The sequence below is a fragment of the Neovison vison genome, chromosome 6, assembly GCF_020171115.1.
Source record: "Neovison vison isolate M4711 chromosome 6, ASM_NN_V1, whole genome shotgun sequence".
NCBI lineage: Eukaryota > Metazoa > Chordata > Mammalia > Carnivora > Mustelidae > Neogale > Neogale vison.
The window spans coordinates 149788413-149797779 of NC_058096.1; positions in this window are offsets into that span (position 1 = coordinate 149788413).

Here is a 9367-nt window from a genome sequence, read left to right on the forward strand (position 1 = left end):
GTAATTTCTGGAATGTTTATCACTTTTTTCTGTGTTCCCTTCCACTTTTCTGTTTAGATAATAGGTTTTAATTACCTATGAAACATCAGATTCCGTCATAGTCTACCCACTAACAAAGTTGCATGGAAATATTTTGGTCCTCCACAGAGGGTTTTTATGCCTTCTGCCACTACCTTTACTGTCTTTTCAATTTAAAGCATCACCAAAGGAGAAGTTTTCATTTTGAAATAGATGTGATCATTCTTAAAAATAGCAGAAGGTGTTTGTTTCAGAACTTAATTTACTCTGTGGCTGGACTTGAAAGTAAGACTGTTCGTGACACTCTTGGGAGTGTCTTTTATAGACCACTTTTACCCAATCAATGAAACTTTAGTGCCTTGGTGTCTGCTGATTTAGGATAGGTTCACAGGAGGGAAAAGATGTATTTGCTACTTCAAAATAAAGTCCCATGGATCTGAAATTTCACATACGATGTTTATACCTCTGGATTAATGTGTTGCTAAATGTTAGACAGTTAACTTATTCATAGTCATTTACACCATAGTGTGAGCTGTTTCATTAGCCACTTTCTGCTGTGACTGCCAGCTGATATTTTCATTTGCATCAGGGAGAAGTAAGATGGATAGTGTCATTTCTAGGATATAGCGAATTAATGTGAAGACCACTGGCCCCTCGAGGAAAGGGCAGGAATTCCATGGTAGCAATTAAAGATGTTTGTCTGAGCAGTGCCGTAAGGAAGCCTGGGACCAAGGAAACTGTTCCTCTGGCAGCATTATGAAATCATCGGAGCTGTAAATGCATACAGTCAGCCTCTAATTTTCTCTACCCCACCTAGTCACCAATTGGAAAAAGAAAATTAGTGAGATCCTGAAATCCACACCTGGATTTGTAGGATTCTCTGGGTGAATTTTGAAGTTCTTTTTGCCCCCATACTTGATTTTCCTTTTATCCAGCTCTCAACTGTATAATAGTGGAATGGGGAGAATAAGCTATAGAGTGCTTTGTCTTCATCTAGTCCCCTACCTTGGGATCATTGTAGGCGGTCTAATGGGTTTGGATTATGAACTCTTCCGCACCTCTGACTGGAGGCATCCCAAAGGTCTGAGCTCCTAAAAGTAAGATGGCAGCACCTGGGAGCCTGGAAGAAGATGATGGACAAGTTCAGAAAAGAGCAGTGGGGACAGTGTTTGCAGAATTCTCTTCCATTTGGTGTGGTCATATTCCCTCTGGCCCAAGCTGACCCCAGGGAGGTCATCCCAGATTCTTTCCTTGGACAGTCAATCAGCAAGCACTGTCCATGCTCCTTGGATATTCCATCAGTGGCTTCTCTCACCCCCCACCCCTCCGCCCTACAATGTTCTTCGCTCAGACCTTCACTACCTGTCATCTGGGCTGTGGTTCTTTGCTTCTACCTGAACTCCCAGCCTCGAATCTCAGACCCTATAAATCCACACCCCCCCCAATATAGCCAGAAAGATGTTCCAAAGGAGTCCCCTTTCTTCCATAAAACCATTAAAACTTATTCCCATCACCCTGAGATGGTTTCCCTAATGTGCGACCTTTGCCCTTGGCAGCTCGGAGGATGCTTTTAGAAACCCACAGTGACAGAATTACCTGACATCAGATTCCATGGCACCAAGCACATTCCCTTCCCAGCTTCCTCTGCATCCTTCTAAGTGAAAAGTTTGCCATATGTGCTTGATGGTTTTCACACTCCTCGAAAACCTACTGATTTCCCTTTTTAGCCAAGAGACAGTAGGCTCTGAGCCTTCACAGACAAAAGTATCCAGTAGGGGTTTATGAAAGTAAGTTGTTTTTACTTTACTTGTCTCACCGTTATATTTACAGCAGAAGATATGGGTTATTACTGACAAGAGTAATAGGGTTTTCTTCGACTGTAGGTTTCTTCAAGTTTAAAGAAGGTAAATTAATTTAAGGGAACTATTAAGAGGTTAAGTCAGAGAACCCACGTTGCTCAGATCTGGCAAAAACCGTGCAGGTGATGCAGGCTGAAGTTTGGTGAACACTGACGCCCGTGGGATAGAATCCCTCCTTCCTAACGCGCAGCTCAAGGCCTCCAGTAGCTGTTGCCTTGAGTTCCCATTTGGTGCTGGCCTCACTGTCATCCTGTAGGATGCCTGGGCCCCAGCCCCGGATGAGACCTCCGGCCACTCCTCCTTACACGGCAATGACTTCAGCTCATTTTGAGTCTCAGCTCCATTTTCTGCCCCTCCAAGCAGTTCTGTCCTGCCGTCTGCCTGCTCCTGTCCACTGGGATGGCTGGTCTTTCTATATCATTTACTCTTTATCTACTGTATGGCAGACCCCCCAGCCCTGCACCACCTGCGGGGAACATGCAGTCTGGTGGGGCTGATAACCTCCATGGGAAGGAAAGAGGTGATTGCGACATACTACAGTAATTATCATGTTAGCAGGAGCTAATGTTCATTGAGTGCTTATTCTGTGCCAGACATGCTGCTTATACGTCGTATCGTAAGTACTCTTCACAAGCATAGTATGATGAGGGAGGTGCTATTAATGTCGCTATTGACAGAGGAGAAAGCTGAGGCATTGTGGGCTTAAATAACTTTCTCAAGGCCACAAAACTACAAACAGGTAGCAACTAGACATGCGAGGGGGCAGTGGAGAAGGAGACATTTTGGGTCTGTGCTGTTGCTAACCTAGATGTTCACCTCATCTAAATGTACATGCACCTTGATGTTACCACCCCTAACATTTGCTAGGACTGAGAGGACATGAAGGTGATTGGAGACCTTGCCTACAGCAGGCACCAACAGTACCTGAAACTCTTCTCTCTTCTGCTTTGTTCCAGGGAAGAAAACTCTATTATACTTTCAGGGGGTCTAACAGAGAAGGTAGAAAGTAGTGTCCAAGGGGACCCCTTAGGGGTCCTGAGGTTTCCCTCAGATTCTTAAATGGCTCTATTATCTCTCATGCCATCCAAAAGCTCTTCAAGGCTTTAAAATAGCAGTATTTTTATGAACCTTATTTCACTTCTGTCCACATCCATCCTGTGAGGCACAATTTCTTGACTTCAATTTACGGTTAAGAAGAAAAGCCTTGGGGCACCTGGGTGGCTCGCTTGGCTCAGATCATGTTCCCAGGGTCCTGGGATCCAGCCCCACTTTAGGATCCCTACTCAGCGGGAGCCTAAGTCTCCCTCTCTCTCTGCCTGCTGCTCTGCCTGCTTATGTGTTCACTCGCTCTCTCTGTGTCAAGTAAATAAATAAATAAGATCTTAAAAAAAAAAAAAAGAAAGAAAAAGAAAACAGAGGCTTGGGCAAGGTGAGCTCTTTATCCAAATTCATGGAACAGCTCAGTGCTAAGAGGTAGAGTAGGAATCTGAACTGTTACTTACAAAAGCAATGCTTCATTGTTTTGTTTTGTGTTTTGTTTTGTTTTTTAATGATACCATATCTACTCTCTTGGTGAATAGGTCAGAGTTTTTTTGCTTTGGATTCATGTCACCTCTGAAAATGACATGCTAGCTGCCTGGGGGTGATGTCTAGTCAAGGATGGTGTGGAAAAAGAACAAGATCATTAAAAACAACGCCCAGACTTGATAATTCTGTGAACCCTAATTCAAAAACACAGGAGCTCTCTGTGGAATGGTTGTGTCCAAACTGGCATCACCATGAGAATTGTAAGGATTGCCCAGATGAGCTGGAAGGGACTCTTTCCTGGCATAGTCAGACACCTCAGCTTCAGGATCCATCAAGCTTGGGTCTAAGGTTCAGCTCCTTTCAGGTTTCTCTTCTGCTGCTCATTTCACATCATCAAGACCAATCCCGACGGCTGAGTCCCTTGCAGTGTCTAGAGGTCATGCCACCATCTTCAGACTGTGATTCAGAAACTGAGCAACAGCCATGGGCAAAAGACTATTGGAACAGAACGTCACTTGCGTGTGCTGCATGGTAGGACACAGAGGCTCTCCCTCCATTCCCCTTCCGAACCAATCACTATAAAGAAGAGCTTGCGTTTTTGTTAGGTGGAGGGAACAAATGACCCTCGTTGAAGTTGACCCTAGCCAAATTGTGTGTGGCCACATTCCCATGAGTTAGCTACACTGGCCTCCTCTCCAAATCCCTGGGAGTTTTGTAACCCTCATACCCTCATACCCCTTGCATTTTTTCATCTAGAATGACCTGTTCTACCTTTTGCACATGTAAAACACTACCCATTTTTGATATTCACACCAAATACTCAGTTGTCGGGGAAGTCCTCACCATTTCCCTCGCTACTCTTTTTTTTTTTTTTTCCAATTTATTTATTTTCAGAAAAACAGTATTCATTATTTTTTTCACCACACCCAGTGCTCCATGCAAGCTGTGCCCTCTATAATACCCACCACCTGGTACCCCAACCTCCCACCCCCCCGCCACTTCAAATCCCTCAGATTGTTTTTCAGAGTCCATAGTCTCTCATGGTTCATCTCTCCTTCCAATTTACCCAAAAACACATACCCTCCCCAATTCTATAACCCTACCCCCCCTTCTCCCAACCCCCCTCCCCCCAGCAACCCACAGTTTGTTTCGTGAAATTAAGAGTCACTTATGGTTTGTGGGGGGAGGAGTCAAGATGGCGGAGAAGTAGCAGGCTGAGACTACCTCAGCTAGCAGGAGATCAGCTAGATAGCTTATCTAAAGATTGCAAACACCTGCAAATCCATCGGCAGATCGAAGAGAAGAACAGCAATTCTAGAAACAGAAAAACAACCACTTTCTGAAAGGTAGGACTGGCGGAGAAGTGAATCCAAAGCGACGGGAAGATAGACCCCGGGGGGAGGGGCCGGGTCCCGGCAAGCGGCGGAGCAACGGAGCACAAAATCGGGACTTTTAAAAGTCTGTTCCGCTGAGGGACATCGCTCTGGAGGCTAAACCAGGGCGAAGCCCACGCGGGGTCGGCGTGACCTCAGGTCCCGCGGTGTCACAGAAGGATCGGGGGTGTCTGAGTGTCGCAGAGCTTGCGGATATTGGAACGGGAAAGCCGGCTGCAGAGACAGAGACGACAGTAAGCTCGCAGCTCGGTGTTGCCTTGAACCGGTCACAGGCTCGGTGAGCTCGGAGCGCGGCCGGAGGTTAGGCAGACGCGAGTTACTAGGAGCTGTTCGCTGAGGGCGCACTGGGGAGCGGGACCCCAGGCTCTCGGCTCCTCCTGGCCGGAGACCAGGAGGCCGCCATTTGTATTCCCATCCTCCGGAACTCTACGGAAAGCGCTCAGGGAACAAAAGCTCCTGAAAGCAAAGCCGAGCAGATCACTCAGCCCGGCCCCGGGTAAGGGCGGTGTAATTCTGCCTGGGGCAAAGACACTTGAGAACCACTACAACAGGCCCCTCCCCCAGAAGATCAACAAGAAATCCAGGCAAGACCAAGTTCACCTACCAAGGAGTGCAGTTTCAATACCAAGGAGAGAGCAGCAGAATTCCAGAGGAGGAGAAAACAAACCACGGAATTCATGGCTTTCTGCCTGTGATTTTTTAGTCTTGCAGTTAATTTAATTTTTTTCTTTTTCATTTTTTTTCTCTTCTTCTGCTAAAATTTTTTATAACTTTTACCCTTTTCTTTTTTAACGTTTTTTAACTAGATTATCTAATATATATATATTTTTATTTTTTATACTTTTCTTTATTCATTTTCTTTTTTTTATTCTTTTTTTTTCTTTCTTTCTTTTTGAACCTCTTTTTATCCCCAAATCAGAAGAGATCCTAATCTCTTCAATCTTTTTTTTTCTTAATTCTTTTTTAAATTCTTGATTGAATTTTTAATTCAATCTCTTTTTTTAATTCTTTTTTTCTTTTTTTTTTCTTTCTTTCTTTTTGAACCTCTTCTTATCCCCAAATCAGAAGAGATCCCAATCAGAAGAGATTGGGAGATCCCAATCAAGGGAGATCCCAATCAGGGGAGATCCCTCACCCAATCGTGAGGGGGGAGAAATCCCCCCTCACGATTTGGGATCTCTTCTGATTTGGTTAAAGCATATTTTCCTGGGATTGTTGCCACCCTTTTAGTATTTTACTTGTTCCTTCATATACTCTTAGCTGGACAAAATGACAAGGCGGAAAAATTCACAACAAAAAAAAGAACAAGAGGCAGTACCAAAGGCTAGGGACCTAATCAATACAGACATTGGTAATATGTCAGATCTAGAGTTCAAAATGACAATTCTCAAGGTTCTAGCCGGGCTTGAAAAAGGCATGGAAGATATTAGAGAAACCCTCTCCAGAGATATAAAAGCCCTTTCTGGAGAAATAAAAGAACTAAAATCTAACCAAGTTGAAATCAAAAAAGCTATTAATGAAGTTCAATAAAAAATGGAGGCTGTCACTGCTAGGATAAATGAGGCAGAAGAAAGAATTAGCGATATAGAAGACCAAATGACAGAGAATAAAGAAGCTGAGCAAAAGAGGGACAAACAGCTACTGGACCATGAGGGGAGAATTCGAGAGATAAGTGACACCATAAGACGAAACAACATTAGAATAATTGGGATTCCAGAAGAAGAAGAAAGAGAGAGGGGAGCAGAAGGTATACTGGAGAAAATTATTGGGGAGAATTTCCCCAATACGGCAAAGGGAACGAGCATCAAAATTCAGGAGGTTCAGAGAACGCCCCTCAAAATCAATAAGAATAGGCCCACACCCCGTCACCTAATAGTAAAATTTACAAGCCTTAGTGACAAAGAGAAAATCCTGAAAGCAGCCCGGGAAAAGAAGTCTGTAACATACAATGGTAAAAGTATTAGATTGGCAGCTGACTTATCCACAGAGACCTGGCAGGCCAGAAAGAGCTGGCATGATATTTTCAGAGCACTAAACGAGAAAAACATGCAGCCAAGAATACTATATCCAGCTAGGCTATCATTGAAAATAGAAGGAGAGATTAAAAGCTTCCAGGACAAACAAAAACTGAAAGAATTTGCAAACACCAAACCAGCTCTACAGGAAATACTGAAAGGGGTCCTCTAAGCAAAGAGAGAGCCTACAAGTGGTAGACCAGAAAGGAACAGAGACAATATACAGTAACAGTCACCTTACAGGCAATACAATGGCACTAAAATCATATCTCTCAATAGTTACCCTGAATGTTAATGGGCTAAATGCCCCAATAAAAAGACACAGGGTATCAGAATGGATAAAAAAACAAAACCCATCTATATGTTGCCTCCAAGAAACTCATTTTAAACCCGAAGACACCTCCAGACTTAAAGTGAGGGGGTGGAAAAGAATTTACCATGCTAATGGACATCAGAAAAAAGCAGGAGTGGCAATCCTTATATCAGATCAATTAGATTTTAAGGCAAAGACTATAATAAGAGATGAGGAAGGACACTATATCATACTCAAAGGGTCTGTCCAACAAGAAGATCAAACAATTTTAAATACCTATGCCCCCAACGTGGGCGCAGCAAACTACATAAACCAATTAATAACAAAATCAAAGAAACACATCAACAATAATACAATAATAGTAGGGGACTTTAACACTCCCCTCACTGAAATGGACAGATCATCCAAGCAAAAGATCAACAGGGAAATAAAGGCCTTAAATGATACACTGGATGAGATGGACATCACAGATATATTCAGAACATTTCATCCCAAAGCAACAGAATACACATTCTTCTCTAGTGCACATGGAACATTCTCCAGAATAGATCACATCCTCGGTCCTAAATCAGGACTCAACCAGTATCAAAAGATTGGGATCATTCCCTGCATATTTTCAGACCACAATGCTCTAAAGCTAGAACTCAACCACAAGAGGAAGTTTGGAAAGAACACAAATACATGGAGACTAAACAGCATCCTTCTAAAGAATGAATGGGTCAACTGGGAAATTAAAGAAGAATTGAAAAAAATCATGGAAACAAATGATAATGAAAACACAACGGTTCAAAATCTGTGGGACACAACAAAGGCAGTCCTGAGAGGAAAATATATAGCGGTACAAGCTTTTCTCAAGAAACAAGAAAGGTCTCAGGTACACAACCTAACCCTACACCTAAAGGAGCTGGAGAAAGAACAAGAAAGAAACCCTAAGCCCAGCAGGAGAAGAGAAATCATAAAGATCAGAGCAGAAATCAATGAAATAGAAACCAAAAAAACAATAGAACAAATCAACCAAACTAGGAGCTGGTTCTTTGAAAGAATTAATAAAATTGATAAACCCTTGGCCAGACTTATCAAAAAGAAAAGAGAAAGGACCCAAATAAATAAAATCATGAATGAAAGAGGAGAGATCACAACTAACACCAAAGAAATACAAACTATTATAAGAACATACTATGAGCAACTCTACGCCAACAAATTTGACAATCTGGAAGAAATGGATGCATTCCTAGAAACATATAAACTACCAAAATTGAACCAGGAAGAAATAGAAAGCCTGAACAGACCCATAACCAGTAAGGAGATAGAAACGGTCATTAAAAATCTCCAAACAAACAAAAGCCCAGGGCCAGATGGCTTCCCGGGGGAATTCTACCAAACATTTAAAGAAGAACTAATTCCTATTCTCCTGAAACTGTTCCAAAAAATAGAAATGGAAGGAAAACTCCCAAACTCATTTTATGAGGCCAGCATCACCTTGATCCCAAAACCAGACAAGGATCCCATCAAAAAAGAGAGCTATAGACCAATATCCTTGATGAACACAGATGCAAAAATTCTCACCAAAATACTAGCCAATAGGATTCAACAGTACATTAAAAGGATTATTCACCACGACCAAGTGGGATTTATCCCAGGGCTGCAAGGTTGGTTCAACATCCGCAAATCAGTCAATGTGATACAACACATCAATAAAAGAAAGAACAAGAACCATATGATACTCTCAATAGATGCTGAAAAAGCATTTGACAAAGTACAGCATCCCTTCCTGATCAAAACCCTTCAAAGTGTAGGGATAGAGGGCACATACCTCAATATCATCAAAGCCATCTATGAAAAACCCACTGCAAATATCATTCTCAATGGAGAAAAACTGAAAGCTTTTCCACTAAGGTCAGGAACACGGCAGGGATGTCCATTATCACCACTGCTATTCAACATAGTACTAGAAGTCCTAGCCTCAGCAATCAGACAACAAAAGGAAATTAAAGGCATCCAAATCGGCAAAGAAGAAGTCAAATTATCACTCTTCGCAGATGATATGATACTCTATGTGGAAAACCCAAAAGACTCCACTCCAAAACTGCTAGAACTTATACAGGAATTCAGTAAAGTGTCAGGATATAAGATCAATGCACAGAAATCAGTTGCATTTTTCTACACCAACAACAAGACAGAAGAAAGAGAAATTGAGTCAATCCCATTTACAATTGCACCCCAAACCATAAGATACCTAGG